The sequence below is a fragment of the Elephantulus edwardii genome, unplaced genomic scaffold (genome assembly GCF_000299155.1).
Source record: "Elephantulus edwardii isolate Elephantulus edwardi_28Jun2011 unplaced genomic scaffold, EleEdw1.0 scaffold00073, whole genome shotgun sequence".
NCBI classification, from domain to species: domain Eukaryota; kingdom Metazoa; phylum Chordata; class Mammalia; order Macroscelidea; family Macroscelididae; genus Elephantulus; species Elephantulus edwardii.
Genome location: NW_006399823.1, coordinates 4,403,194 through 4,412,260, shown reverse-complemented (window position 1 = coordinate 4,412,260; position 9,067 = coordinate 4,403,194). Strand labels below are relative to the sequence as shown.

Sequence of the window (9,067 nt, the reverse complement as noted above, 5' to 3'; positions counted from 1 at the left end):
AAGGGTAATTTACCTCTGTTTAAATATCTGCAAAAAAAGCATTGCTGCTGATACCTGAGTTCCAAATTTCAGAGGGTGCAGCTAAACTGTCCTAGGTTTCATGATACAGTTAGTGTGAGGTGCCATTGAGTTGAGTTCCACTCATAGCAAGTCTATAGACGGGAACTGTCACACACTTGAACCCATTGCTGCAGTCACTGTGTCGACTCATCATTGAGGATTTTCCTCTCCTTTGCTGACCCTCCATCTTTCCAAATCTGATATCCATTTCCAAGTATAGTCTGTCCTATCTCTTTGTCCAAACTATAAGTGATGAGGCTATGCCATCTTTGTCTCCAAGGAACACTCTAGCTGCATTTTCATGAAGACATATCTGTTTGTTCTTATTTGTTTGTTTGTCTATGGATTATTCAGTATTCTCCAGTAGTACAAATCAAAAATATCAATTCTTCATCTATTTTATTTATTCATTGTCCATGTCTCTGATGCATAGTTGGTGACTGAGAAGACCCATGGCCTGAATCAAGTGCATCTTAGTTTTTAAACTGACCTCCATGCTTCTAATTATTTTGGAGAGGTTCCTGACAGTGAACGTGCCAACTGCAATGTATATCAGGCATTCCTGACTACTGGTGCCAAGGGTGTTGATTGTTAATTCAAGCAAGATTAAATCATTGACAACTGCAGTACTCTTTTCATCTCTCATGATATAAACTGTTGGTCCTGTGGTGAGGAAGAACTTTCATTTTCTTAATTTTAAGATGCAATCCAGGCTTTAGTTGTTGATCTTCTGCAGAAACTATTTCAAGTCTTCCTCACTTTCAGCAAGCAAGGTCTTGTCATCCGCATAACACTGGTTGTTGATGAGTTTTCCTCCTATCCTGATGCCACATTTTTCTTCATGGTGTCTAGCTTCATGAATTATTTGATCAGCCATACGTATTGAATAGGTATGTAGAAAGACCACAACTCTGAATCACATTCTTCCTGATTCTAGACTATGCAGTGTTTCCTTGATCTGTTCTGATGCTGCTTCTTGATCCAGGTATAGATTTCCCACAAACACAATTAAATATTCTGGAATCCCCACTTTTTCTATTTTAGTCATACTAAAATATGGCTATGATCAACACAGTCAAATGCCTTTTCATTGTCAATAAAACACAAGTAGACATGTTTTTGGTATCTTCTCCTTTCAGCTAGGATCCGTCTGGCATTCCCAATGATAGCCCTGTTGCCAACGTCTCTTCTAAACGCTGCTTGAGCTTCTGAAAGTTCCCTCCCTACTGTTCTACTCATCTTTGGACAATCTTCAGCAATCTTTTTCTAGGCTGTGATGTTAATGATATGGTTGTATAATTTTCACATTCTATTGGAGCACATTTTTTGGGAATGAGAGCAAATGTGACTATCTTCCAGTCAACTGGACAGGCAGCTGTCCTCCAAATTTCCTGGCATAGACTGGTGAGCACGTCCAGTACTGCATCTGTTACCTGGAACATGTCCATTTTTATTCCGTCAATTCCTGTGGCCTTAGTTCTCGTTATTTCCATCAGTATACTTGAACTTCATCCATCATTACCTGGTTCATCCATGGATCTTTTTCATATGGTACCTTCTAAAATTTTTATTTCCAATAATTTTTTTTATAGTGATATGCGTATTCCTTCTAACTTCATTTTATACTTCCTGGATTATTCTTTTTCCCAAAGCATCTCTCAGGATTGCTACTTGAGGTTTAAATTTGCTTTTCACTTTTTCAGTTTGAGAAATGCTGAATTAGCTTTTTCCTTTTAATTCTCTAACTTCCGCTCTTTGTAACTTTTATTATAATATTTTGTTTTGTCTTCTCAATCTGCTTTTTTGAAATCTTCTTTTTTTTCCTATAATTATATTTTATTAATTTTCATAAACATTTACAGAGATTTTGGGGTTCCACTCATTCATTGTTGCACTATTCTCTCTACCCTCCTCCCAGTTTGTTCTTGTCCAAATGCCACAGTGCTTGTCAAAGCCAGTTCTGATTAATCTTCTTTGTCAGTGTATCCTTTGCCATTCCCTATCACTCCTCCCTGAGAGAGACTTCACCCTGAGTCATAAGGAAAAGGGGATGGCGTATTCTCTTAGCTACTTCCTGCTGAAAAGGGACGCTGTGGGTTTCAATCTTCTGTTCAGCATCTCTTCGCTTGTTTTGATTTCTCAACACTCAGACAATTTTCATAGTTTCTTTTAATCTTGATTTTGGTTATTTCTTTCTCTTCTGTCTTTGTAATAACTATTTACCCTCCTCACAGATGATATCTTTGATGTCCTCTCACAATTCTTCTGGTATTTGATCATTCAGTCATTCTATTCCAAGCCTCATTTTTGTAACCAAGTTCATACTTTCTATCATTTGTTTTCAACTTTTATATTCAGTCACCAATAATTATTATTTTATCTTGATTGCATGTTTGGTCAATTTCTGACTGTGAAAGTTGGTACAAACCCTCAGTATCCTCTTGTTTTGCTTAAGTTGTCAATTTATTTATTTATATATATATATCTATCTCTATATATTATCTATCTATCTATCTATCTATCTATCTATCTATCTATCTAGCCAGTTGTGGTAATAGTTCTTTCTTTAGATGTATGGATATTCATACATTTTCATAACACGCATTGGCATGTTGTTGTTGTTATTAATTGCCGTCGAGTTGTAGGCAACGCTTGTATAACTTTCATCCTTTCTTCAGGTTCATAGGGTTTCTGGAGGCAAGCAATTTTGGAAGTGGATGAGACTCCCACTTCCAAGCTCGTTTTATTCAAGGAGCTCCACCAAACACTGTCCACCAGTGGTAACCATTATTACATTTGACACATCAGTGTCAGTGCTCAGCTTCATAGCAACCATAAGTTACCTCTGTGTAGCAAGTGGACAGACCAGGGTTGTAAAACCTAGAAGAATGCTTGACTAAAAACAGTTAAAAACAAGCCTGAGGGTGGCAGATTAAAATCATCCACCTTTGGCTTGGTAGCATGGTTTTCTGTCCACTAGGCCGACTGATCTCTTTCTATGTTGCTGTTGCTGTTATTGTTGTTGTTATATGCCATCGAGTCATAGGAAGCTCATTACAAACCTATGAACGAAAGACCTGGACACTTGTATAACTTTCATCCTTTCTCCAGGTTTATAGGGTTTCCTGAGGCAAGGTATTTTGGAAGTGGATGCCACTCCTTTTTCCAAGCTTGTATCTTGAAATTGCCTTTTTATAGTTAAAAATTTATTGTGATGATTAAGACGACAAAGTCCAAAACCAAACCATAATATTTATTTTCCAAATGCCCCTGAGATATGGAATTTTGAGCATTTTACTTAACAATTTTAAGCTATAAAGTATTTGTATTTTAAATATCCTGTGTATTGATTAATGTATATAAAGTATGCTTACTATTAAGAATTTTTCCAAAGCTTCTTTCAACATTCTGTTATCTTCTCCTTTTGATATTAGTAGATCATAAACAAGAGACTCTTCTTTGGAACGCTGATTTTGTACCTTCATTTCCGACCTTAGCCATTCTTCCAATTCTGCATTCTTTCACCCATGACGAACTATTAGATCTGATCATCCAATGATATGTGGAAGTTTTCTGCTCTAATAAATGTGACCTTTTTGGAATTTCTTGAAATTATTTTTAACTACAAGATCCATTCATGAGTTTCTGAAGGTCCAGTTAGTAACCACCAGGGACCTGCGTTCAGTCACTATCACAATCCTAAGAGGCATCTCATCATCATCCTGAAGATCATCATTGTTTGCTCTTTAGTTGACCATACTAATTCTTCCTCATATGTCTTCCCAGTTTCACTCCCTTAAGATACGTTGTTGCTGTTTAGTACCGCATCATCTTTAAAAACACCATTTGATTTTATAATCAACCTTGATTTTGTTCCTTTGGATTGATATATTTTTCTATTGGATTTTAACAATCAAATTCTTAGGTCTGGTTAACCTTTCTAATACTTAATCTTCTATTGCTAAATCATCAGTCTGTTTTCTTTTTTTTTGGTTGCTTTGTTTTGTTTTATTTTTGTTTTGATAACTAGCTTTTCTATAGGAAGAGATTGATTAGTAGAGGGTTTTTTTTAAATACCAGATTTTAAATCTGTAAATAAATTATTATCAGATATTTTGTTCACAGGCTTGTTCTGAGATGAATGTTGTTCTTTATTTTTCCATCTTGAGAGGATAACTGCTTGTGTTCTTTCCAAAAGAGAACAAGATATTCCCATTCTCACTGATTTGGATAAAGGTGTTTCTTGATTTTTCTCATCTCTTTGCCTTTTTATGGTTGAAGGCTGAAAGTAGTTTTTGATGAAGTTGGTATGTTGCTGCTGGAAAGCCCAAGCTCTACTTTTACTTTCACTTGGAGATTTAGTTGTTGAAAGTTGATAATTTTGGGTTTTATCTTAACTAGAGTATTTGAGACTTTTTTATAATGGCAATTGGTTTTGGAAGAGTTCTTTACAGTGGACGTTTCTTGGAAAAGCTTTCTAAGTTTTGGTTCTGTTATGGAGATTCTAATTTCTTCTGGTGTTTCACTAAAATTCATAGATGTGTCTGCTTGCTCTAATTCTGTGCCAGGTGTGTATGTTGTGACATTCACTGGAACACTTGGCAGTTTTTCCCTGAATGACAAGCGTTGGGAGAGACTTGAACCTGGAGTGGTTGGCTTTAATCCTGTAGTAGACTGGCCCTGAGGATCATAGTAATTCTCTGTAGACATAAAATAACTGCCAGTCCAATTTTTGATTCAGAAATGCACCTAAGACCCTGCCTATGAGCTTATCTATAACTGAATGAATAAAGTTTTTCTGAGAGTCAAAAATTAAAGTCTATGAATTTTGTTATTTCTACTTCAATGGAACAGGTTCCTAGGAGCTAAAAAGAAACTCCTCTTCTTTATTTTCTTCTGTTATCAATCTGGTTTCCCCACTTTCAAAACCAACTGCTGAACTTAATTTCTTATGCTGCTTGGCATTTAGAAATACATATGTCTTCCTTTGAAGATGTGCTTTCTTTCCAGTCATCCTGAGAGAGCAATCTTTGTATTTCCAATAGCTAATTCATCAATGAGTAGGTACAAACTTTTAATGTGTGGAAGTGGTTTTTTTGAACTGAACTACTTTGAGAAACTAGTACTAGAAGACTACTAAAATCGTTTTCCTTTACAATTGGGAGTCCACAAACAGTGCACATTTTGTTTTTGTGGTAACTCTAACTGATACCATGACAGGTTGAGTACATTCTTCTGTCCAATTGTTTATATAAGTCCTCTAATTTGAAAAATCATTTGATTTAAAGCCATTTTCCCAGGGGCATCGAAACAAGAACATGGAACCAAAAGTTCATATTCTACCCTGAATTTATCTTCAAACATGCCAAACTATATTCCCTTTATCGAAAGTTTTAGAAATATGATTCTGTACAAAAGTACCACACTTAGAATTATTTTTTTATTGTCAGTACAGGGTTTTCATCTGTCTGACTCACACTGGTTCCAGGAAAGTTAGCAGTTAGCATGACATGATTCTGATTAATGGACTGATTGTTATCAATTAGAATTCCACAGTTTTCTCTTCCAACAATATATTTAACACCAGACAAAAGTTTGAATATTTCTTCTCGGGCAGAGCTTCTATTGAGAGGCAACTTCCACACTGGTCTGGGAGCTTCAGACCCAGGGGACCTGGTGGCCATGAAATTATCTTTTTAACTATGAATGCAGCACCATTCTTCTTCAGTTCTTCACTCCTGGCATAGTATAAAATATGATTGTCTGATACAAAGTGGCCCATGCCAGTCTATCTCAGTTCACAGATGTCTAGAATGTCAATCTTTACGTGTTCCATTTTATTTTCACAACTTCCAGTTTTTCTATATTCATTCTTCATACATTCTAAGTTCCAATTACTTATGGTTGTTTGCATCAATTTATCCTCATTTTTGAATGACTTCTCATCTGAACTCTAATACTATAACAACCTGCATTTCTTTGTTGTTCATAGGGGTTTCAAAACCTATTGTTTCAGAAGTGGATGGTCAATCCTTCTTTCTCTTGCTGTTGCTGTTAGGTGTTGTTAAGTTGAGTTTGACTCATAGGACCCTACGAACAACTGATCTGAACACTTTCTTATCCTGTTCCATCCACACATTTAAGCTCATTGCTGCAGTCACTGTGTCAATCCACTAGGTTGAAGGTATTCCTCTCCTTCATTGTTCCTTTATCTTTCAAAGTATGATGTCCTTCTCCAAGGAATAACCTTTACCAAGAACATGCCCAAATATATGAGATGGAAATTCATCATCTTTGCCTCTAAGGAGCACTCTGGCTATTAGGTCTCCAAAACATATCTGTTTTGCTAGTTTGCTAGTCTGTCTTAAACTAGGAGCTCTGTTGCCACTGGTCCACTATGGGAGACCCTTCTGGTACTTGAAAGACCAATGGCACAGCATCTAGCCTTATAGTATTCCAGAAACTACACTAGCACTGCAGACTAACTGACAAGTGCTTTACTAGTAGTGGCAAATAATATATACTCTACCTTAAACACATGTAAGCTACAAAGTAATTGGAAACATTCAAATCATTCCTTAGTATAATGAACTGACAGATGAATTTAATCCTCTAACTCCAAAAACAAAACAAAATAAAATAAAAAACACCCAAACAATCAGACTTACAAATATCATGGTGCCAGATACCCTTTTCTGACCATTGCTGAGGTTCATGCAGTGTTATAGGATAGGGTCCTGGGGGTGGGTATTGAGAAACTTTTTGTCATTGTGTAATAATCAAGTCAAAACTGACCCTTCCTTACCTCTCCCCACTCCCAACCCAGTGAATTTTTAGAGGCACTTAATTGCTTGAGAGGAGATTGCCTATCTTTCCCCCAGGAATCGAACAGCTGGTGGGTTCAAACTACTTGTCTTAGAATTTGCCGTGCAGCTTTTTACCACTAGGCCACCTAGGGAATAGTAAACATATGTTATCTTACACCACTATTTTTGTGGTTGTTTGCTTTGTAGCACAAAAGACTAATACTACACCTGTAATTGTGCTAGCTTTGGTATCATTGTCCACTGCCTCATGCTTGGCTTTACAATGCTTAAGACTAATGAGAGTTAAGAGGCTCTATTTTGTTTCTGATAACTTTTCTATATTCTTTAAAAAGACATTACTGTTCTGATTGATTTCTGGCTATGACTTTGGACTTAATATAAAAAATCAAGGAAGTCATTGAAGCAATCAGCACATGCAAAATAAGGGCTAAAACACTTCAGATTAACAGCTCGTCTCCTCCAAGGATGCTATCAGAGAAAACAGCTGTAAACATGGCATAAATTCGATTCAAGTTAAGCACAGCAATCTAGTTCAGGCTATTGATCTTGTCCTTAATAAGTTAGTGGATGAATGCTTGGCTGGGCAGAACAAAGGTTGTTGAAAATTCCTTACTTGTAAACATTCTTGAATGATTCCTAAACCTATTTTACTGCTTGATTTTATAAATGAACTCCTGGAAATAATTCTTAATAATATAAACAAAGGTGTAAATATTATTAGACAAAATTACTTTTATATCAATTAATACATACTTTATTGGGTCTCATGTGGCGTCAACATTGAATTAGAATGTGCATAAATAACTAGAAACCAATAGAAAAAAGAATGGAAATAAATTTTTTCCTAAGTAAAATTGTGTGCATATACTTGTTTAAGCATACTGAGACAGAGTAATATGCGACAAATCTTATATTTTTCAGGTAATTAATTATAAAAATAAATTTTATAAACTGTCATCAGTGAAATGTTATGGCAAGTACTAAAAAAAAAAGGAAAATAAAGTAGTAATTTCATTTATATTTGATTCTTCCAGAAAATGGACAAATGCAGCTGTAAATAAAAGAACAATATATAAAGTTAGATGTATAACAGTACTTACTCTCCAAATGTGGCCTTCAGCAATTTATTGACTACGGAAAAAAACATATGACAGCATGAAGCCAGCAAGCAGCAGATAATAGTCTATCTTGAAAGAGGATCCTTTTATTCTACACGCAGCAGTAGGTGATAAATGGCTCTAATGTCAGTACTTACTATTTTCTTCTCTTTTTCCCCCTGCAGTATATCTCAGATCAGAGACTAATAGCCCCCCAGGAGAAGGTATCTTGACACAACCTCTTCCCATCTGTGATGGCTGCAGTTATCAAACATCTGTCAGGAACCTACAACAGGGACAAGGCTGATAGTTTTTCGTTTGTCTACCAACACACTTGGTGTTTTCAGCTATAAAACAGAAGAAAGCAACATAATGTAATTTATTTGTGTAAATGGAAGAGGTTTTGTAATTCAAGAGTTAGATTTTAGCTAGAGGCCTTCAGCAGTATTTACTATTTCTCTCAATATCTTACCCAAACAATGGTATCTATCATAAAGTTTTCCCTCCTTAAATGAAATTGTATTTTAAAATTAATATCAAGGCTTATTTAAGTTAAATAATTTATGAAGAGAAACAATAAAAAATAACCAAAAAGTTCACTATCATAGTTTTATAGAACTTTTAACTTCATTTTAACAACTTATGCAAATTGTAATGGTCAGTGATTCTTATTATATGTTAACATTTAACCTAAGATGGTTTCGTATCAGTTGGGAAGGGTTGCTTTAAAGTTTTTAGGAGTTCATTCAAAACTAGTCTGGTTATAAGTGGCCTTTACATTCTGTATGCACAGGAAATGAGGGAAAATCAGATAGTCATTCCCACATCACTTCCTTATAAGAAAGTATATAATTTAATTACAAATTATTATGATTTGCTTGTCTTTCAGAGGATAGTTGATTACCTCCTTGAGAATGTAATAGTAATTTAAATAAATAATTTATCAAAAAGTGCTATAATATTTGTTCAGAAAGTAGCTGTAAAAACATTTTGAGGAAAATAATAAAGTGCCAAAATGAAGACGGATAGCAATTAAAGTCTCTTGAATCATTTAATAAAGAGACAATATTAAGAGACGGTAGC

General features: G+C 35.2%; 1 pseudogene; it reads right to left on the bottom strand.

Moving 5' to 3' along the window:
- Positions 1-2,245: 2,245 nt before the first annotated feature.
- LOC102843808 lies at positions 2,246-5,744 on the bottom strand (annotated as a pseudogene).
- Positions 5,745-9,067: the final 3,323 nt, after the last annotated feature.